Source organism: Paroedura picta, chromosome 6 (assembly GCF_049243985.1).
Source record: "Paroedura picta isolate Pp20150507F chromosome 6, Ppicta_v3.0, whole genome shotgun sequence".
NCBI classification, from domain to species: Eukaryota; Metazoa; Chordata; class Lepidosauria; order Squamata; family Gekkonidae; genus Paroedura; species Paroedura picta.
Genome location: NC_135374.1, coordinates 6,722,246 through 6,737,210, shown reverse-complemented (window position 1 = coordinate 6,737,210; position 14,965 = coordinate 6,722,246). Strand labels below are relative to the sequence as shown.

The window sequence follows — 14,965 nt, the reverse complement described above, 5'->3', positions numbered from 1 at the left end:
TTTTATTTTTGCTATGCCAATGAAGGATTTATTCCCCGCCACTATCAGCAAAGCTGTCTTGCGGCGCGTTACATAACGATAAAACCCCACATATATACGGTTAAAAATTAAAGTCGTACTCAACCCGCAATACAAGAATAACTGGGCGGCAAAAAAGACCCCCTCCTAAAGTCAAATAGCCCCTCTCTCACAACCCTATCACTCATCTTCTGTCACCTGCCACCCCCTTGAACCATCACAGAATCAGCCTCTCCGTCTGATAGCTCTCCAGCCTCTGTTTGAAAATCTCCAAAGATGGAGAACCCACCACCTCCCGAGGAAGCCTGTTCCACTGAGAAACCGCTCCAATTGCCAGGAACGTCTTGAGGTTTAGACGGAATTCCTTTTGAACTAATTTCAACCCATTCGTTCTGGTCCTTCCCTCCAGGGCAAGAGAGAACAACTCTGCTCCATCCTCTACATGGCAGCCTTTTAAATACTTAAAAATAGCTATCAGTTCCCCTCTCAGTGGATCAGAAGCCCTGGTGGTGAAAATCTCCACCTGGGCCAGCCAAAATGTGGAACATGGGAACCCCAGTTCTGTGCTTCACGAAGAAAGACCTTTCTTATTGGGTGAAATTTATCTTTTTCCATTCCATCACGCCACTTAGGGGAAAAAAACACGGTTGACATAATCCGAGCGTGACTCCCCGGCAAAGAGGCCAAGCATCAGAGGGGAGCGTTGTATTTCAGTCGAAGAGAGGCTGGGCCCCCGCAATATTATCCTAGGAATTATCTTTGAGTGACTGGCCTGCGAATCATAATCAAGACATCAGGGTTACTCCAACAGCAATTATCCGCTAGACCTTCTTTTCCCGCTCTCCGTCTCCCGTCGGGTCAAGAGGCAAACATGTGGCCTGACATGCATGCTTCATGGCAAATTATCGTACAATTACGGTGGGCTTGGAATCCCGCAGAACGCGAAATTGAATTGTCCCTTCCCAGGCTTGGCTTGTGTGATGTTTCCCCCTCTCCCGAGGCGAAAGGGGAAAGGCAGAGACACAAATATGCAAGATTCCAGAACCACACAAAGATATCTCTTTGGGCTGATCCTGCGTTGAGCAGGGGGTCGGACTAGATGGCCTGTGTGGCCCCTTCCGATTCTATGATTCTATGATCTCGTCTGCATGGGAAGGCTTCCATAGGCGGACGAGTCGACGGATGATAACTGGTCAGATGTCAGAGTCAACCCCGTGTTGCAATTGTTTGTTGCGGGTTTTCCATGCCGTTTGGCCATGGTCTGGTTGTTTTAGTCCCCGAAACTGTGGCTGGCACCTTCAGAGGTGGGAAATGGAAAGATGGGGATCTTTCCATGCCAAAGTGTGGAGTGTGTAAACAGTTGCTGGGCATTTTATTTATTTTGTGAGTTTTTGTGTGTAACACATCACATCCCTGTTTTATCTGGAAATCTCCCAGAGGATGGACTGGAGCTAGGAAGCTCTTCTCTTGTGCCTAGGTGGAGTTCATTAGCAAGTCCATTAAGAAGTGCTTTCCCTGTGTTTGGATAGAGTTCATGAGAAATTGTCTTATCTGGAAATCTCCCAGAGGATGGACTGGAGATAGGAAGCTTGTCTCCTGTGTCTAGGTGTTGTTCATTAGCAAGTCCATTAAGAAGTGTTTTTCCTGTGTGTGGATAGAGTTCATGAGAAAGTCCATTAGTCAAGGTCTTGCCTGTCTTATCTGATTAACCGTTGCAAAGTGTTTTTAGAGTCTCATTTTCTGGTGTTTTTTAGGGCCTGAGGAGAACTCGGGAAGGCGGGCAGGGAGCTGTGCGTTGTGGGGCACGGCAACAAGAATGGGAGAGTTTCAATGTTTCCAAGTCTGATGCTAATCTGATCTCCAGTGTCCTTTGCCTTGGCCTTGGAGCCTCTCAAATTCTGATGCTGGAGCCATTTTCACTCAGAGTAGGTAGTTGTAACCTTGGTCGACTGATTCAGAGGGTTAGGTTGGGGCCAGCCTCAGCACAGCACGGCACAGGCAGGGAATGGGCCAGCACAGCACAGTCTGGGAAACAAGCACATAGGTGAGGAAAGGATGGACAGTTAAGAAGGGAGGGAAGAGAGCTCAGGCAGGTGAGCAGGAAGATGTTAATCGAGGTCAAGAAGAGGGGAGGAGGCCTGCAGGTATCCAGGGCATACCAAAACCAAGAACTGGCCTTGAATTGGGGAGTAAGTGATGTGACTTTAATCTTAGAATCACAGAATCATAGAGTTGGAAGGGGCCATAGAGGCCATCTAGTCCAACCCCCTGCTCAACGCAGGATCAGCCCTAAGCATCCTTTGACCCTCGTGTCCCAGGACCTGTACGAGTTTGAACCTGGCACCTTCCGTGTGTGTGTGTGTGAAGAGCTGTCAAGTGTCAGCTGACTCGTGGTGACCTTTGTGTTGTAAGTAGGGCTGTGTGCTTCAGCTCGATTTGGGCGCCTCGCCGATTGCCGAAATCCGAGGCGGCCAGCGCTGTGGAGTGGAGGGGCAGCGGTGGTGACACACCGGCCACATTGCAGACACTTCTGTGCAGCTGCCGGCTGGCACGCCGCCACCACCTCTCCGCACTGTGATCACCGAGGCGACCGAACTGAGCCGAAGCACACATCCCTAGCTGTTAGGCAGTAGATGAGCAGAGGTGATTTGCCATTTGCTGCCTTTGCATAGTGACCCTGGGCTTCCTCGGTCGTATTCCTCTAAATACTAACCAGGACCGATCATGCTTGTCGGTCAGATGAGGACATGCTAGCATGGACCGTCCAGGCCCGGGCAAAAGACACACACAAGTGTTTTGCCATTGCCTGCCTCTGCTTAGCAACCCTGGACCTTCTTGGTGGTCTCCCATTCAAGGACTAGCCAAGGTCGACCCTGCTTAGCTTCTGAGATTTGATGAGAGCAGGGTAGCCTAGGTGAGGCCTTCTCAACCAGGGTTTCATGAAACCCTGAGGTTCCTTGATGGGTCTGGAAGGGTTTCCTGAACGGTTGCGAGTTAATTATTATTATTATTTTAATATATTATACTTTTATATACGGTATTTTAAGCGTGTTAAACATTTCTTGTGATATGACCATATATGGTCAATGTTGACCCGCCCACCCCCTCCCAAAATGGCCAATGATGGGCCTGGAGGGAGTTGGAAGGGGAGGAGCCCTGGGTGGGCGTGTCCACAGCTACGCTCCCTAACCATACGGTGTCTCAAAGCCTGAAGAATGTTTCTCAATGATAAAAAGGTTGATATACCTCCTGCTTCCCCTGGGGTCTGGTATACCATATGAGATGGACTGGGTTTCCCCCCCCCGCCAGGTTGTTATTAATGTTATGTATTTTTAATGGGGGTTTTTAATGGGGTTTTATTGTTATGGCTTGCTGAGAGGGGTGGGTAAGAAATTAAAATAACAACAACAACAACATGGCCAGCTAGTTAGACTAGGGATAGTCCTCCAGATGTCCATGGACTACAATTCCCCTGAGCTCCTGCCAGCGTTTGCTGGCAGGGGCTTATGGGAATTGTAGTCCATGGACATCTGGAGGACCACAGGTTGACTACCCCTGAGTTAGACCATTGGTGAAACTTGCCCATAAACTAAATCTGATGGAAGAGTGTGGAAACAGCATGCCCATTTTGGAACTCATGCCTTGCTTTTTTTAAAATAGAGAGGTGAGCTTCGGTTATCTCAGCACTGAGATCTGCATGGGCCTGAAAATCCTGCTTTCACAGAGGCAGAATCCTTCTTTCATCATAGATATCGGCCTGCGAGGTATTGATTCGCAGCGTCTGGTCTTTTCCTCCTCGTGTTTTGACCTTTGGCCTCCTCTCGTGTAAACACAGCTCGTGCTCTCGTTAGGCTCGGGAAATAATGACCATCCGAATCCCATAAGCTGAATCAAATCAGGTTTGTTTTAAAGAGCCCTCCCGGGGGGGGCCGAAATGCTCCCCCCCCCCGCTGCAAGTCATTGGTGATGTGGCTCGTGGGCCGTATGCAAATACAAGCGACTCCATGACCCTCCAGTGGCAGCCCGGCTGTGTGGACCAGAGAGCACTTAAAAGTCGAGAGGAGTCAGCGATGTTAATCTGACATGAATTCACCTTTTGACTTGCCGCGAGAATCACGAGAAGCTATCAGGATAACACACTCCGTTGTACCTATTAAGTAACTTGGATATGCAGACTACAAGGTCATTTGAGCTTGAAATTCGGAGAGCAGATAGAATCATAGAATCCTAGAATTGGAAGGGACCTCTTGGGTCATCTAGTCCAACCCCCTGCACTATGCAGGACACTCACAACCCTCTCGCTCATCTACTGTCACCTGCCGCCCCCTTGAGCCTTCACAGAATCAGCCTCTCCGTCAAATGGCTCTCCAGCCTCCGTTTAAAAATTTCCAAAGATGGAGAACCCTCCACCTCCCAAGGAAGCCTGTTCCACTGAGGAACCGCTCTGACTGTCAGGAACTTCTTCCGGGTGTTGAGACGGAATTCCTTTTGAATTAATTTCATCCCATTGGTTCTGGTCCGTCCCTCCGGGGCAAGAGTGAACAACTCTGCTCCATCCTCTACATCAGGGGTAATCAACCTGTGGTCCTCCAGATGTCCATGGACTACATGGGAATTGTAGTCCATTGACATCTGGAGGACCACAGGTTGACTACCTCTTCTCTACATGGTAGCCTTTTAAATACTTTATTTCCGCAGTGAAGCCAGCTCTTCTTGATGATCTAGCTGGGCCTCAACCGTTAGGCCTGGTGGAACAGCTCGTCTTGCAAACCTGGCGGAACTGCCCTGCAGGACCCTGGTCTCTTCCCGCAGTGTTCCACCAAGCTGGGGCTGAGGTCGAGAAAGCCCTGGCCCTGGTTGAAGCCAGTGTCAGTTCCTTTCGACCAGGGATCCTGAGCAGGTTTTGTTGAGATGAACTTAGCGCTCTTGGGGGGTGGAAAAAGCGTTCCATAGATATGCAGGCCCCAGATCACCAGCAGTTCTCCCTGAGCGTAAGGTTTGGAGCTGCTTGGGAGGTGATTACGGCTTGAGACAGGCCAGGTTTCCCGAAGCTCTTACGCCTGCAGCTTGTAAAAACGCCGCCAATGGTTTGCAAGTCCCGTCTCAGGCTCTACTCCCGAGTTTACGCAAAGGTCCCCGAGGATCGTAAAAGAGGCCGAAAATGTCCAGGAGTGTCCTTTAACTTCAGACCCGTTTAAACGCCTCCTGAGCAGCGGCGGAGACTCACGCCCTGCTGTTTGCCTTAGTGCAAAATATTTCTTTTCCCCACCGGTTCGAAGGCTGTGGGATTTCTCCGTACGTTCTCGGCCGTTCCCGAAAGGGCAGAGCAATGCTTTAAAAGAGAACATTGTTTCTAGGTGACAGTGCATGCTGCGCGGTAAATTTGCATGGATAAAATTTGCAGGCTTCATTCCCTCCCCCTTTCGCTTGACTCCAGGTTCCTCCTGCGTTTTCATTTCCTTTGCCGAAACCGAGGTTCGAACAGGCTGCGAAACACAGTAGGGGCATCGCAAGCTGTTAGGGAGGGTTAATGTGGATTTAATGGTTGTGGTGGGTGACGTAGGGGGTAAGAATGATTTCCATGATATTCTAGATATTTTAATAAATATTTATTAATTTTAGGGGTCTTTTTTAACCCTGCCATTCTCCAGTGGGCTCAAGGCAGCTTACAAGATTAAACAGTAATTAAATATAATATATATAAATACTTTCAGTTTGGAAATGCATTCAGTTCAGTTATAAAAACACAATGGCTTCCTCTTCTTGCATCAGTAATTGTTTGGAGAAGTGGTGGCAAGGTGGGCTTTTGGACAGGGAAAGGGGCACATTCTTGATGTTATTCTTGGGCTCAACCATAGGCCTGGCAGACCATAGGCCTGGCATACTGGACTTAATACTTACCAACAGGCAAGAGTTGGTGGATGAGGTGAAGGAGGTGGGGACCCTAGGGGGAAGTGACCATGTCCTCATAGAATTCCTTTTGAGATGGGGAGCCAAGGAAGCTTGTAGCCAGACGCGGATGTTGGGTGCGGATGGACAAACTCTAACGAAAGATGCAGAGAAAGCAGAAAGGCTTAGCGCCTATTTTACATCTGTTTTTTCCCACAGGTCAAAGTGTTTAGGCACATCTAGAGATGGCTGTAGCCAAAGGATAGTGTCTGGGTGGCAGGTTAACATGGATAGAGAGGTGGTCGAGAGGCATTTAGCTGCACTGGATGAGTTCAAATCCCCTGGTCCAGATGAAATGCACCCGAGAGTACTCAAAGAACTTTCCAGAGAACTTGCACAGCCCTTGTCCATCATCTTCGGAACTGGGTCTTTAAGGACTGGAGATGTCCCGGAGGACTGGAAAAGAGCAAACGTTATTCCGATCTTCAAAAAAGGGAGGAAGGATGACCCGGGAAACTACAGACCAGTGAGTCTGACCTCTGTTGTGGGGAAGATAATGGAGCAGATATTAAAGGGAGCGATCTGCAAACATCTGGAGGACAATTTGGTGATCCAAGGAAGTCAGCATGGATTTGTCTCCAACAGGTCCTGCCAGACCAACCTAGTTTCCTTTTTTGACCAAGTAACAGGTTTGCTGGATCGGGGAAATTTGGTTGATGTCATTTACTTGGATTTTAGTAAAGCTTTTGACAAGGTTCCCCATGATGTTCTGATGGATAAGTTGAAGGACTGCAATCTGAATTTTCAGATCGTTAGGTGGATAGGGAATTGGTTAGAGAACCGCACTCAAAGAGTTGTTGTCAATGGTGTTTCATCAGACTGGAGAGAGGTTCGGTGCTCGGCCCGGTACTTTTTAACATATTTATTAATGATCTAGATGAGGGGGTGGAGGGACTACTCATCAAGTTTGCAGATGACACCAAATTGGGAGGACTGGCAAATACTCCGGAAGATAGAGACAGAGTTCAACGAGATCTGAACACAATGGAAAAATGGGCAAATGAGAACAAGATGCAATTTAATAAAGATAAGTGTAAAGTTCTGCATCTGGGTCAGAAAAATGAAAAGCATGCCTACTGGATGGGGGATACGCTTCTAGGTAGCACTGTGTGTGAACGAGACCTTGGGGTACTTGTGGATTGTAAACTAAACATGAGCAGGCAGTGTGATGCAGCGGTAAAAAAGGCAAATGCCATTTTGGGCTGTATCAACAGAGGCATCACATCAAAATCACAAGATGTCATAGTCCCATTGTATACGGCACTGGTCAGACCACACCTGGAGTACTGTGTGCAGTTCTGGAGGCCTCACTTCAAGAAGGACATCGATAAAATTGAAAGGGTACAGAGGAGAGCGACGAAGATGATCTGGGGCCTATGGACCAAGCCCTATGAAGATAGGTTGAGGGACTTGGGAATGTTCAGCCTGGAGAAAAGGAGGTTGAGAGGGGACATGATAGCCCTCTTTAAGTATTTGAAAGGTTGTCACTTGGAGGAGGGCAGGATGCTGTTTCTGCTGGCTGCAGAGGAAAGGACACGCAGTAATGGGTTTAAACTTCAAGTACAACGATATAGGCTAGATATCAGGAAAAAGTTTTTCTCAGTCAGAGTCGTTCAGCAGTGGAATAGGCTGCCTAAGGAGGTGGTGAGCTCCCCCTCACTGGCAGTCTTCAAGCAAAGGTTGGATACACACTTTTCTTGGATGCTTTAGGATGCTTAGGGCTAATCCTGCGTTGAGCAGGGGGTTGGACTAGATGGCCTGTATGGCCCCTTCCAACTCTATGATTCTATGATTCTATGATTCTAAGAGCTCCATCTTACAGGCCCTGCAGAACTTGTTAAGTTCCACCAGGCTGGGGCCAGGGTGGGAAAGCCCCAGTCAAGTTTCACTTCTTTGGGATCGGGACCGTGAACACATTCCAGTCACTGAATATTAGAATCATAGAATCATAGAGTTGGAAGGGGCCATAGAGGCCATCTAGTTCAACCCCCTGCTCAACACAGGATCAGCCCAAATCATCCAAGAAAAGTGTGTATCCAACCTTTGCTTGAAGACTGCCAGTGAGGGGGAGCTCACCACCTCCTTAGGCAGCCTATTCCACTGCTGAACTACTCTGACTGTGAAATTTTTTTCCCTTGATATCTAGCCTATATTGTTGTACTTGTTTTCATTTGGGGTGGGGTTGGGGTACAGTGGAAGAGCTGGCTCCAACGATATGAGGATCCCAGACCATTTAGGACAAGGGTGGCCAAACTGTGGCTCTCCAGATGTCCATGGACTACAATTGCCACGAGTCTCTGCCATGGCAGAGGCTCATGGCAATTGTAGTCCATGGACAGTTCGGCCACTCCCGGTTTAGGGATTTCTTCACAAGCCTACTGCTTGGTCTTTTTAATTGGAGATACCGGGGATCGAACCTGGGACCTTCTGCCTACAAAGCAGAGACTCTTCCACTGAGCCACACCCCCTCCCCTACGTGACTGCGACTGTATTATGGGGACATCAGCCAGCTAGCTTTCTGGGAACACTTGATGAAGATTATTCAAGGGAGGGTGACTTGCATTTCCAGAATAAGAATGCAGGAAAATGAGCTAAACTCAAGCACTTTGCTTTGTCACCTACTGGGCTTATTTGCATTCCGTTTGAATGCTATGCAAATGTGTTAATTATATGCAAGGTAGAGGTAATCTGCATATTCAGTCAAATCAGCAAAATGCCACCCTCGGAACACCCTGGCGTTCCTTGTTCACATCAATATTGTATGATTACAAGCCCCGTGATCAGGGAATCTTAAGCAAATTCCCCCCTTTTCATTCTGAGGACTGAAATCTGGAGAAGTACGGCAACTTTCGATAGCTAGAGCCAAATTAAAGCAGAATTGCAAAAGTTCTTTTATTGGAGGCAGCCTTGTGCTGCAGGTGTCGGTAATTTTCCCTTGTGTTTAAAGAACGAATTCCCGCAGGTAGAAAAGTAGTCCATTCGTAAGAAGTCCAACCTAGAAAATCATGAAGATGTGCTTTAGGATGCTTAGGGCTGATCCTGCGTCGAGCAGGGGGTTGGACTAGATGGCCTGTATGGCCCCTTCCAGCTCTATGATTCTATGATTCTATGTTGCTGTCCTTAGAAGGGAAAACAGTAGTGCTCATCTTCTTCCAGTGTTTCCCAAGCCTATGGGTCAGGACCAAAAAGTGGGTCCGTAAATGGATCACGAGCGATCCCTTGTGAATGGCTTCCCCTGCCCTTTCCATTTCGCTGTTTTGCATTTTGGAAACCAAGATCGTATTGAGTTAAATGTAAAAAAATAGTAGATCAATTAACCTAGGAAGTACAGAAGTTTGACACAATCCTCCAAAATTCCTGGCCCTCCACAATTCCTGGCCAAGGGACAAATGCTGTTCAAACAAATGACAAAGAGGATCTGACTCCCAAGGGCAACAAGAGAAAGAAATTTTAATGACAAAAATAGAAGCACATCATATATGACTAGGGTTTCCAGCTCTGGGTTGGGAAATACCTGGAAATTTTGGGAGTTCAGCTAGGAGCAGGTGGGGAGAGAACTCAGTGGAGTCCCCCCTCCAAAGCAGCCATTTTCTCCAGGGGAACTGATCGCTGTCCCCTGGCGATGAGCTGTACCTGGGGAGATCCCCAGGTGTTACCTGGAGTTCCCCAGGTCTCATCTGGGGACTGTTGATGCTATATATGATGCATTCGTGTAGGTACATTTAACTTAATGTGGATAGATTATCTTCAACAAGGTTAGCTTGCTACAGCTCCAAGCCCAGGTAAGAGAAAAGAAGAAGAGAGGTCCTATATAAGATGAAACCTAGAAGGCAATTGATTAGCATCTTGCTCATGAGAGGTTGTGGGGCCAGCTGCCAAGTGTACCCCAGACAGACAGACAGACAGACAGACAGACAGACAGACAGACAGACAGAGAATTATCCTCCCCCTTTCCCTCCCAAATCCTTTTGCATGCAGAGTTACAATATCCAAAAGTATTAAAAGGTAAAGGTACCCCCTGTGCAAGCACCGAGTCATGTCTGACCCTTGGGGTGACGCCCTCCAGCGTTTTCATGGCAGACTCAATACGGGGTGGTTTGCCAGTGCCTTCTCCAGTCATTACCGTTTACCCCCCAGCAAGCTGGGTGCTCATTTTACCAACCTCGGAAGGATGGAAGGCTGAGTCGACCTTGAGCCGGCTGCTGGGATCGAACTCCCAGCCTCATGGGCAGTGCTTTCAGACTGCATGTCTGCTGCCTTACCACTCTGCGCCACAAGAGGCTCTTCCAAAAGTATTAGCCGTGCGTTAGTAGGTATATTTTCTTCATTGCATATATACAAACATGTCCCAGTGGTTGCCAGACTGAGTGAGAATCTTAGTGGGGATTAGAAGGGTTAATGGGGAGGGAGGGTATGTGTGTCAAAGACTTGAATGTAATCTCCATGGGCAAAGGCCGTGTGTATCAAAATGCCACCTGCTTAGGGTTCATTGTGCAGACAGCTGTGCCCGTTGTGAGATGTTTGTCGATCAAAAAAATAATCTGGTTAGCCACTTTCGAAAACAGGATGCTAAACTAGATCTCTCTCTGGGGAGACAATGCCAGAACATTGGCATCATGGCCAAGAAGTTGGGTCGATCTCCAACTAAACTGAGACTTCCAAAATGGCCACAGTAGTCACAGTTCAAGAGGTTGTTCGGGAGGTTGGTCCCAACCCTCATTGGACTTCGAAGATCAAAACCAGCACCAGAGATTGTGCCCGGAAACAAATTGGGAACCAGTGTAGAAGGGCCAATCCAGTCAGCATACTGGAGGGAGCATTGATTACACTTTTTTCCAGATAATCATGGATACCAGGTTAATGGTGACTTAGTCATAGACACCAACAAGCACATTCATGTGTTAGCATGATCTCAGAGTCATCTCTTGATTTCCTAATTCTTGGAAGCTTGGGTCCATATAGACGCTACCCAGGCCTTTACGGCCCATGCGGAATCGGCTCGTTTGTCCCTCTTTGGCGGCTTTTGCAAGCTCTACTGTAAGAGAGCAGGTTTGTTTGGCACGGAAATAAGGAGGGGGCCGGTTTGGAGGATTGCAGGAAGCATCCGTAGGTCCGTCCATCCATCATTAGAGGTAATTTAATACTTAATGACGTTTGTGATCACCGTGCCATGCTTCTAATTGAAAATGAATAATTGAAATTCCAATTACTGTAGGGGTCAAGCTAAGGGGAAACCATAGAATAACTCGCCAGGCAACAGTCGAAAATCTTGGGACGGCGAATAACGTGTGGAGTTGTTCAATTATTCACGGGTTATGGAGTCCACCTTCTCTCCCTTTTGTGCTTTCTCGAAAAGCCTTTGTCGAGAGTTTAGGCTTAGAAACCGCTTAGCGTGATAAGCAGGATGCGATCTTGCCAAGTCTCCGTCGCCAGCAGGTGAAATATTACCTGTAGATCTCCCACTCGAAAAGCAACCGTGAACATTTTTTAAAAGGAGAATTCGCCGCAGGTCGAAGGGGAGGGGAGCAGAAAAATAAGGGTGGCTCACAGCGCCAGTACGTGTCGAGATTGTTGAAGTCCAGCGAAGGTTCAGTGATGGATTCTTGCTAATTTCGGGTGGCAGGATAATTTGTCCGACAGGACTCTAAGCATCTCGGAGTGGGGGAGCTTGTGCGAGGTAGTGGTTAAATCAGGCTTTCTCAACCGGGGCCCATTCCGCACACCTAGGATAATGCACTTTCAATGTGCTTTGGCATCTGGATTTTCCTGTGCGGAACAGGAAAATCTACTTCTAAAGTGCATTGAAAGTGCATTATCTATGGTGTGCTGAATAGGCCAGGTTTTCGTGAAAGCCTGGGGCATCTTGATGGTTTTGAAATGGTTTCTTGAATGGGCAGGAGTTAATTAATTTTTAATATATTTTTTAAGTTTGTTAAACATTTATTGGGTGATGCAAACTTATATGGTCATGTTGACCTGCCTGTCCTCTCAAAGTGGCCAATGAAAGGCCTGGGGGTGGGGGTGGGAAGGGGAGGGTCCCCAGGTAGGCCAGTCCACAGCTCTGCTTCCAACCATATTCTGCACGTTTGCACCACAGATGGGAGAAGAATGTTTCAGGGGTTTCTCAAATGTAAAAAAGTTGAGAAAGGCTGGGTTAAATTGTTTGATTAGGTGATTGTTAGACTCGGAATAGAGGGACCCATTCAAATCCCGCCCCCCTCAGCCATGAACCTTTGTAACCTAGAGCCACTTGTTCCCTCTTTGTGGACAGCCTACCCACAGGGTTGTTCTGAGGATAAAAGTATGCATATCACACTGAAGACCTTGGAGGAAGAGTGGGATAAAAATATTTGGTTAAGAATGTTTGGCTGTATCAAGCCAAAGGTATATGCCGCTTTTCTCTACCTGAAGGAGTCTCAAAGCGGCTTACAATCACTTTCCCTTTCCTCTCCCCACAACAGACTCCCTGTGAGGGAGGTGAGGCTGAGAAAGCCCTGAGATTACTGAAGAAGAAGAAGAGTTGGTTCTTATATGCCGCTTTTCTCTACCCGAAGGAGTCTCAAAGCGGCTTACAGTCACCTTCCCTTTCCTCTCCCCACAACAGACACCCTGTGAGGGAGGTGAGGCTGAGAGAGCCCTGAGATTAGCCCTGAGTTGATTTTTTTCCCTCTCACTCCTTTGTTTTTTTAAAAACACTTCTTCCTTGTACTTGGTCTATCTCTGGGTGTGTGAGTGTGTGTAGAGGCTTCTCCCAGAGCAGCCATTTTGCAGCTGACTCCGCCTCCCTTGGCAGCCATTTTGTTCTTTTGTTCCCCTGGGTGTAGATTTCTCCATTGCCCCTTTAAAAAATTGCACTGAAAAGAGGAATCAAGCCTTGCTTTTGATTAATTTACTTTATGTATTTCCCACCTATCATACCATCTCTGCTGTTTTACAACAATCCTGTGGGGTAGGTTAGGCTGAGAGATTGTAACTGGCCTAAGGTCACCCAGCAGGCTAACATGGAACAAGTGGGGATTCAAATAATTTAAACCTAACGGCTGTTTATCAGGGAGTAGAAAGCAGGGATAGAAATGGCTTGTCGCCATTAAAACCCTGCTTTCTGCTCCCCGCTGGTGTTTTTCATGAATAGAAAAAGCAAGGGTTTAAATGGCTCATGAACCTTGAAATTTGTGAAAGTTTGTGGCAGCTCTTCATTTCGCAAACATCACTTTGTGAACCATGAATTGGCCAAAATTCATGATAAGCTGTGAGGAGAATAAGGGAGAGGTGTTTGTAAGCCACTGCGGTATTCCTTCTAGGAGTGAAAAGCAGGGTATAAGTAAACAGCTCTTCTTCTCTTCCCTACTGAGGACTACTGTGGCAGGAAGTATCTTCCTCTTGGTTGCTAGGAGCATGTCCTTATTCTTAAGAACCTTTTCTAACATAGCTTACAAAATACTGTCGTCCGACATATCCCACACACACAACATGAGATACTGCTGCCACTTTTTACAGCCCAAAGGAGTTTCAAAGCGGCTGACAATCGCCTTCCCCTCCTCTCCCCACAACAGACACCCTGTTAGGCAGGAGAAACTGAGAGAGCTCCGAGAGAACTGCGACTGGCCCGAGGCAAGCTAAAGTGTGGGCCCCTTTTCCGGTTTTTGAAATCGGCTACTGAAGATCTGATCTTCCAAACATGGCCTGATAATAACTACATTCTCCTGCGTTGCTAGCAGGCAGTAGCCAGAGCAGCCAAGAGAGCCCATCTCTCCACATTTTTGCCACCGGCAGAGTTGCCCAGCCTGACTCTCCCCGAAATCTGATTCCCAACCGAGAGTGCAGAGAGGGCACCAGAGCAGAGAATAATTGCCGTCTGTCTGTCGGGGGTCGGCCTTCAGCCGGCTGCCTGGTCCGAGCAGACGGTGTCAGGGATTCGGCCCGAGGGATTTGCAGAGGCGCTCACGGGGCCTGTAAGATTCCACTCCCGAGCATCTTTGTGCCGATCAATCTCTTCAAAGTGCGCGCTGCTTAGCTGCTGGAAATGTGTTTGATTAGTGCGTCTCATCCTCGATTGATTAGTTATTCTAAATAATTAATTGCCGTGTTCGCACGGAGGGAGGGGGGCAACCGGAGGGAAGGAGCCAGATGAAATTTTAATAAGGAGTTCCGCGGCTCGCTAGATGCTTCACCCGCCTTCCTTTGCCGGCCTTTGTATTTGGGGATCACAGCTTCCTGTGTTGTTGCTTTCTTCGCTTCGTTTAGATCCTGCTTTTTTCCCCAAGTGGGGACCCAACGGGCTTACGTCACTCCCCTCTTCTCCCTTTTATCGTAGAATCCTAGAGTGGAAAGGGGCCATCTAGGACATCTAGTCCAACCCTGTGATCAGTGAAGGATCAGCCTGAAGCACCCAGGAGAAGGATCTGTCCAGCCGCTGCTTGAAGATGGCCAGTGAGGGGGAGCTCCCCACCTCCTTAGGCAGCCCCTTCCACTGCTGAACTAGACTCCTAGAATCCTATAGTTGGAAGGGGCCATGCAGGCCATCTAGTCCCACCCCCTGCTCAAGGCAGGATCAGCCTCAAGCATCCAGGAGAAGGATCTGTCCAGCCACTGCTTGAAGACCACCAGTGAGGGGGGAGCTCCCCACCTCCTTAGGCAGCCCCTTCCACTGCTGAACTAGACTCCTAGAATCCTAGAGTGGGAAGGGGCCATCTAGGACATCTAGTCCAACCCCCTGCTCAAGGCAGAATCAACCTCAAGCATCCAGGATAAGTACTTGTTCAGCTGTTGCTTGAAGACTGCCCGTGAGGGGGAGCTCACTGTCTCCTCAGGCAGCCCATTCTACTGCCAACCTACTCAGACTTTGAAAATTTTTTTCTGATATCTAGCCAGTATAGTTCTTCATGAAGTTTAAACCCATTACTGCAGGTCCTCTGCAGCCAACAAGAACTGCTCCCTGCCCTCTTCCCATCTTCCATATACTTCAAGAGAGCCATCCTGTCTCCTCTCAACCTCCTCC

The 14,965-nt window shown here is 48.1% G+C and overlaps 1 protein-coding gene and 1 non-coding gene across 14 annotated transcripts in view; one reads left to right on the top strand and one right to left on the bottom strand.

Annotated features, from left to right (window-relative positions):
* The window catches only part of TENM4 (teneurin transmembrane protein 4), a 1,513,397-nt gene that overhangs the window by 943,554 nt on the left and 554,878 nt on the right, over positions 1–14,965 (top strand). The gene's annotated exons all lie outside the window — the stretch shown is intronic.
* On the bottom strand, positions 8,364–8,435 carry TRNAT-UGU (transfer RNA threonine (anticodon UGU)). Its single transcript has one exon. It is a non-coding gene; the product is annotated as a tRNA-Thr (tRNA).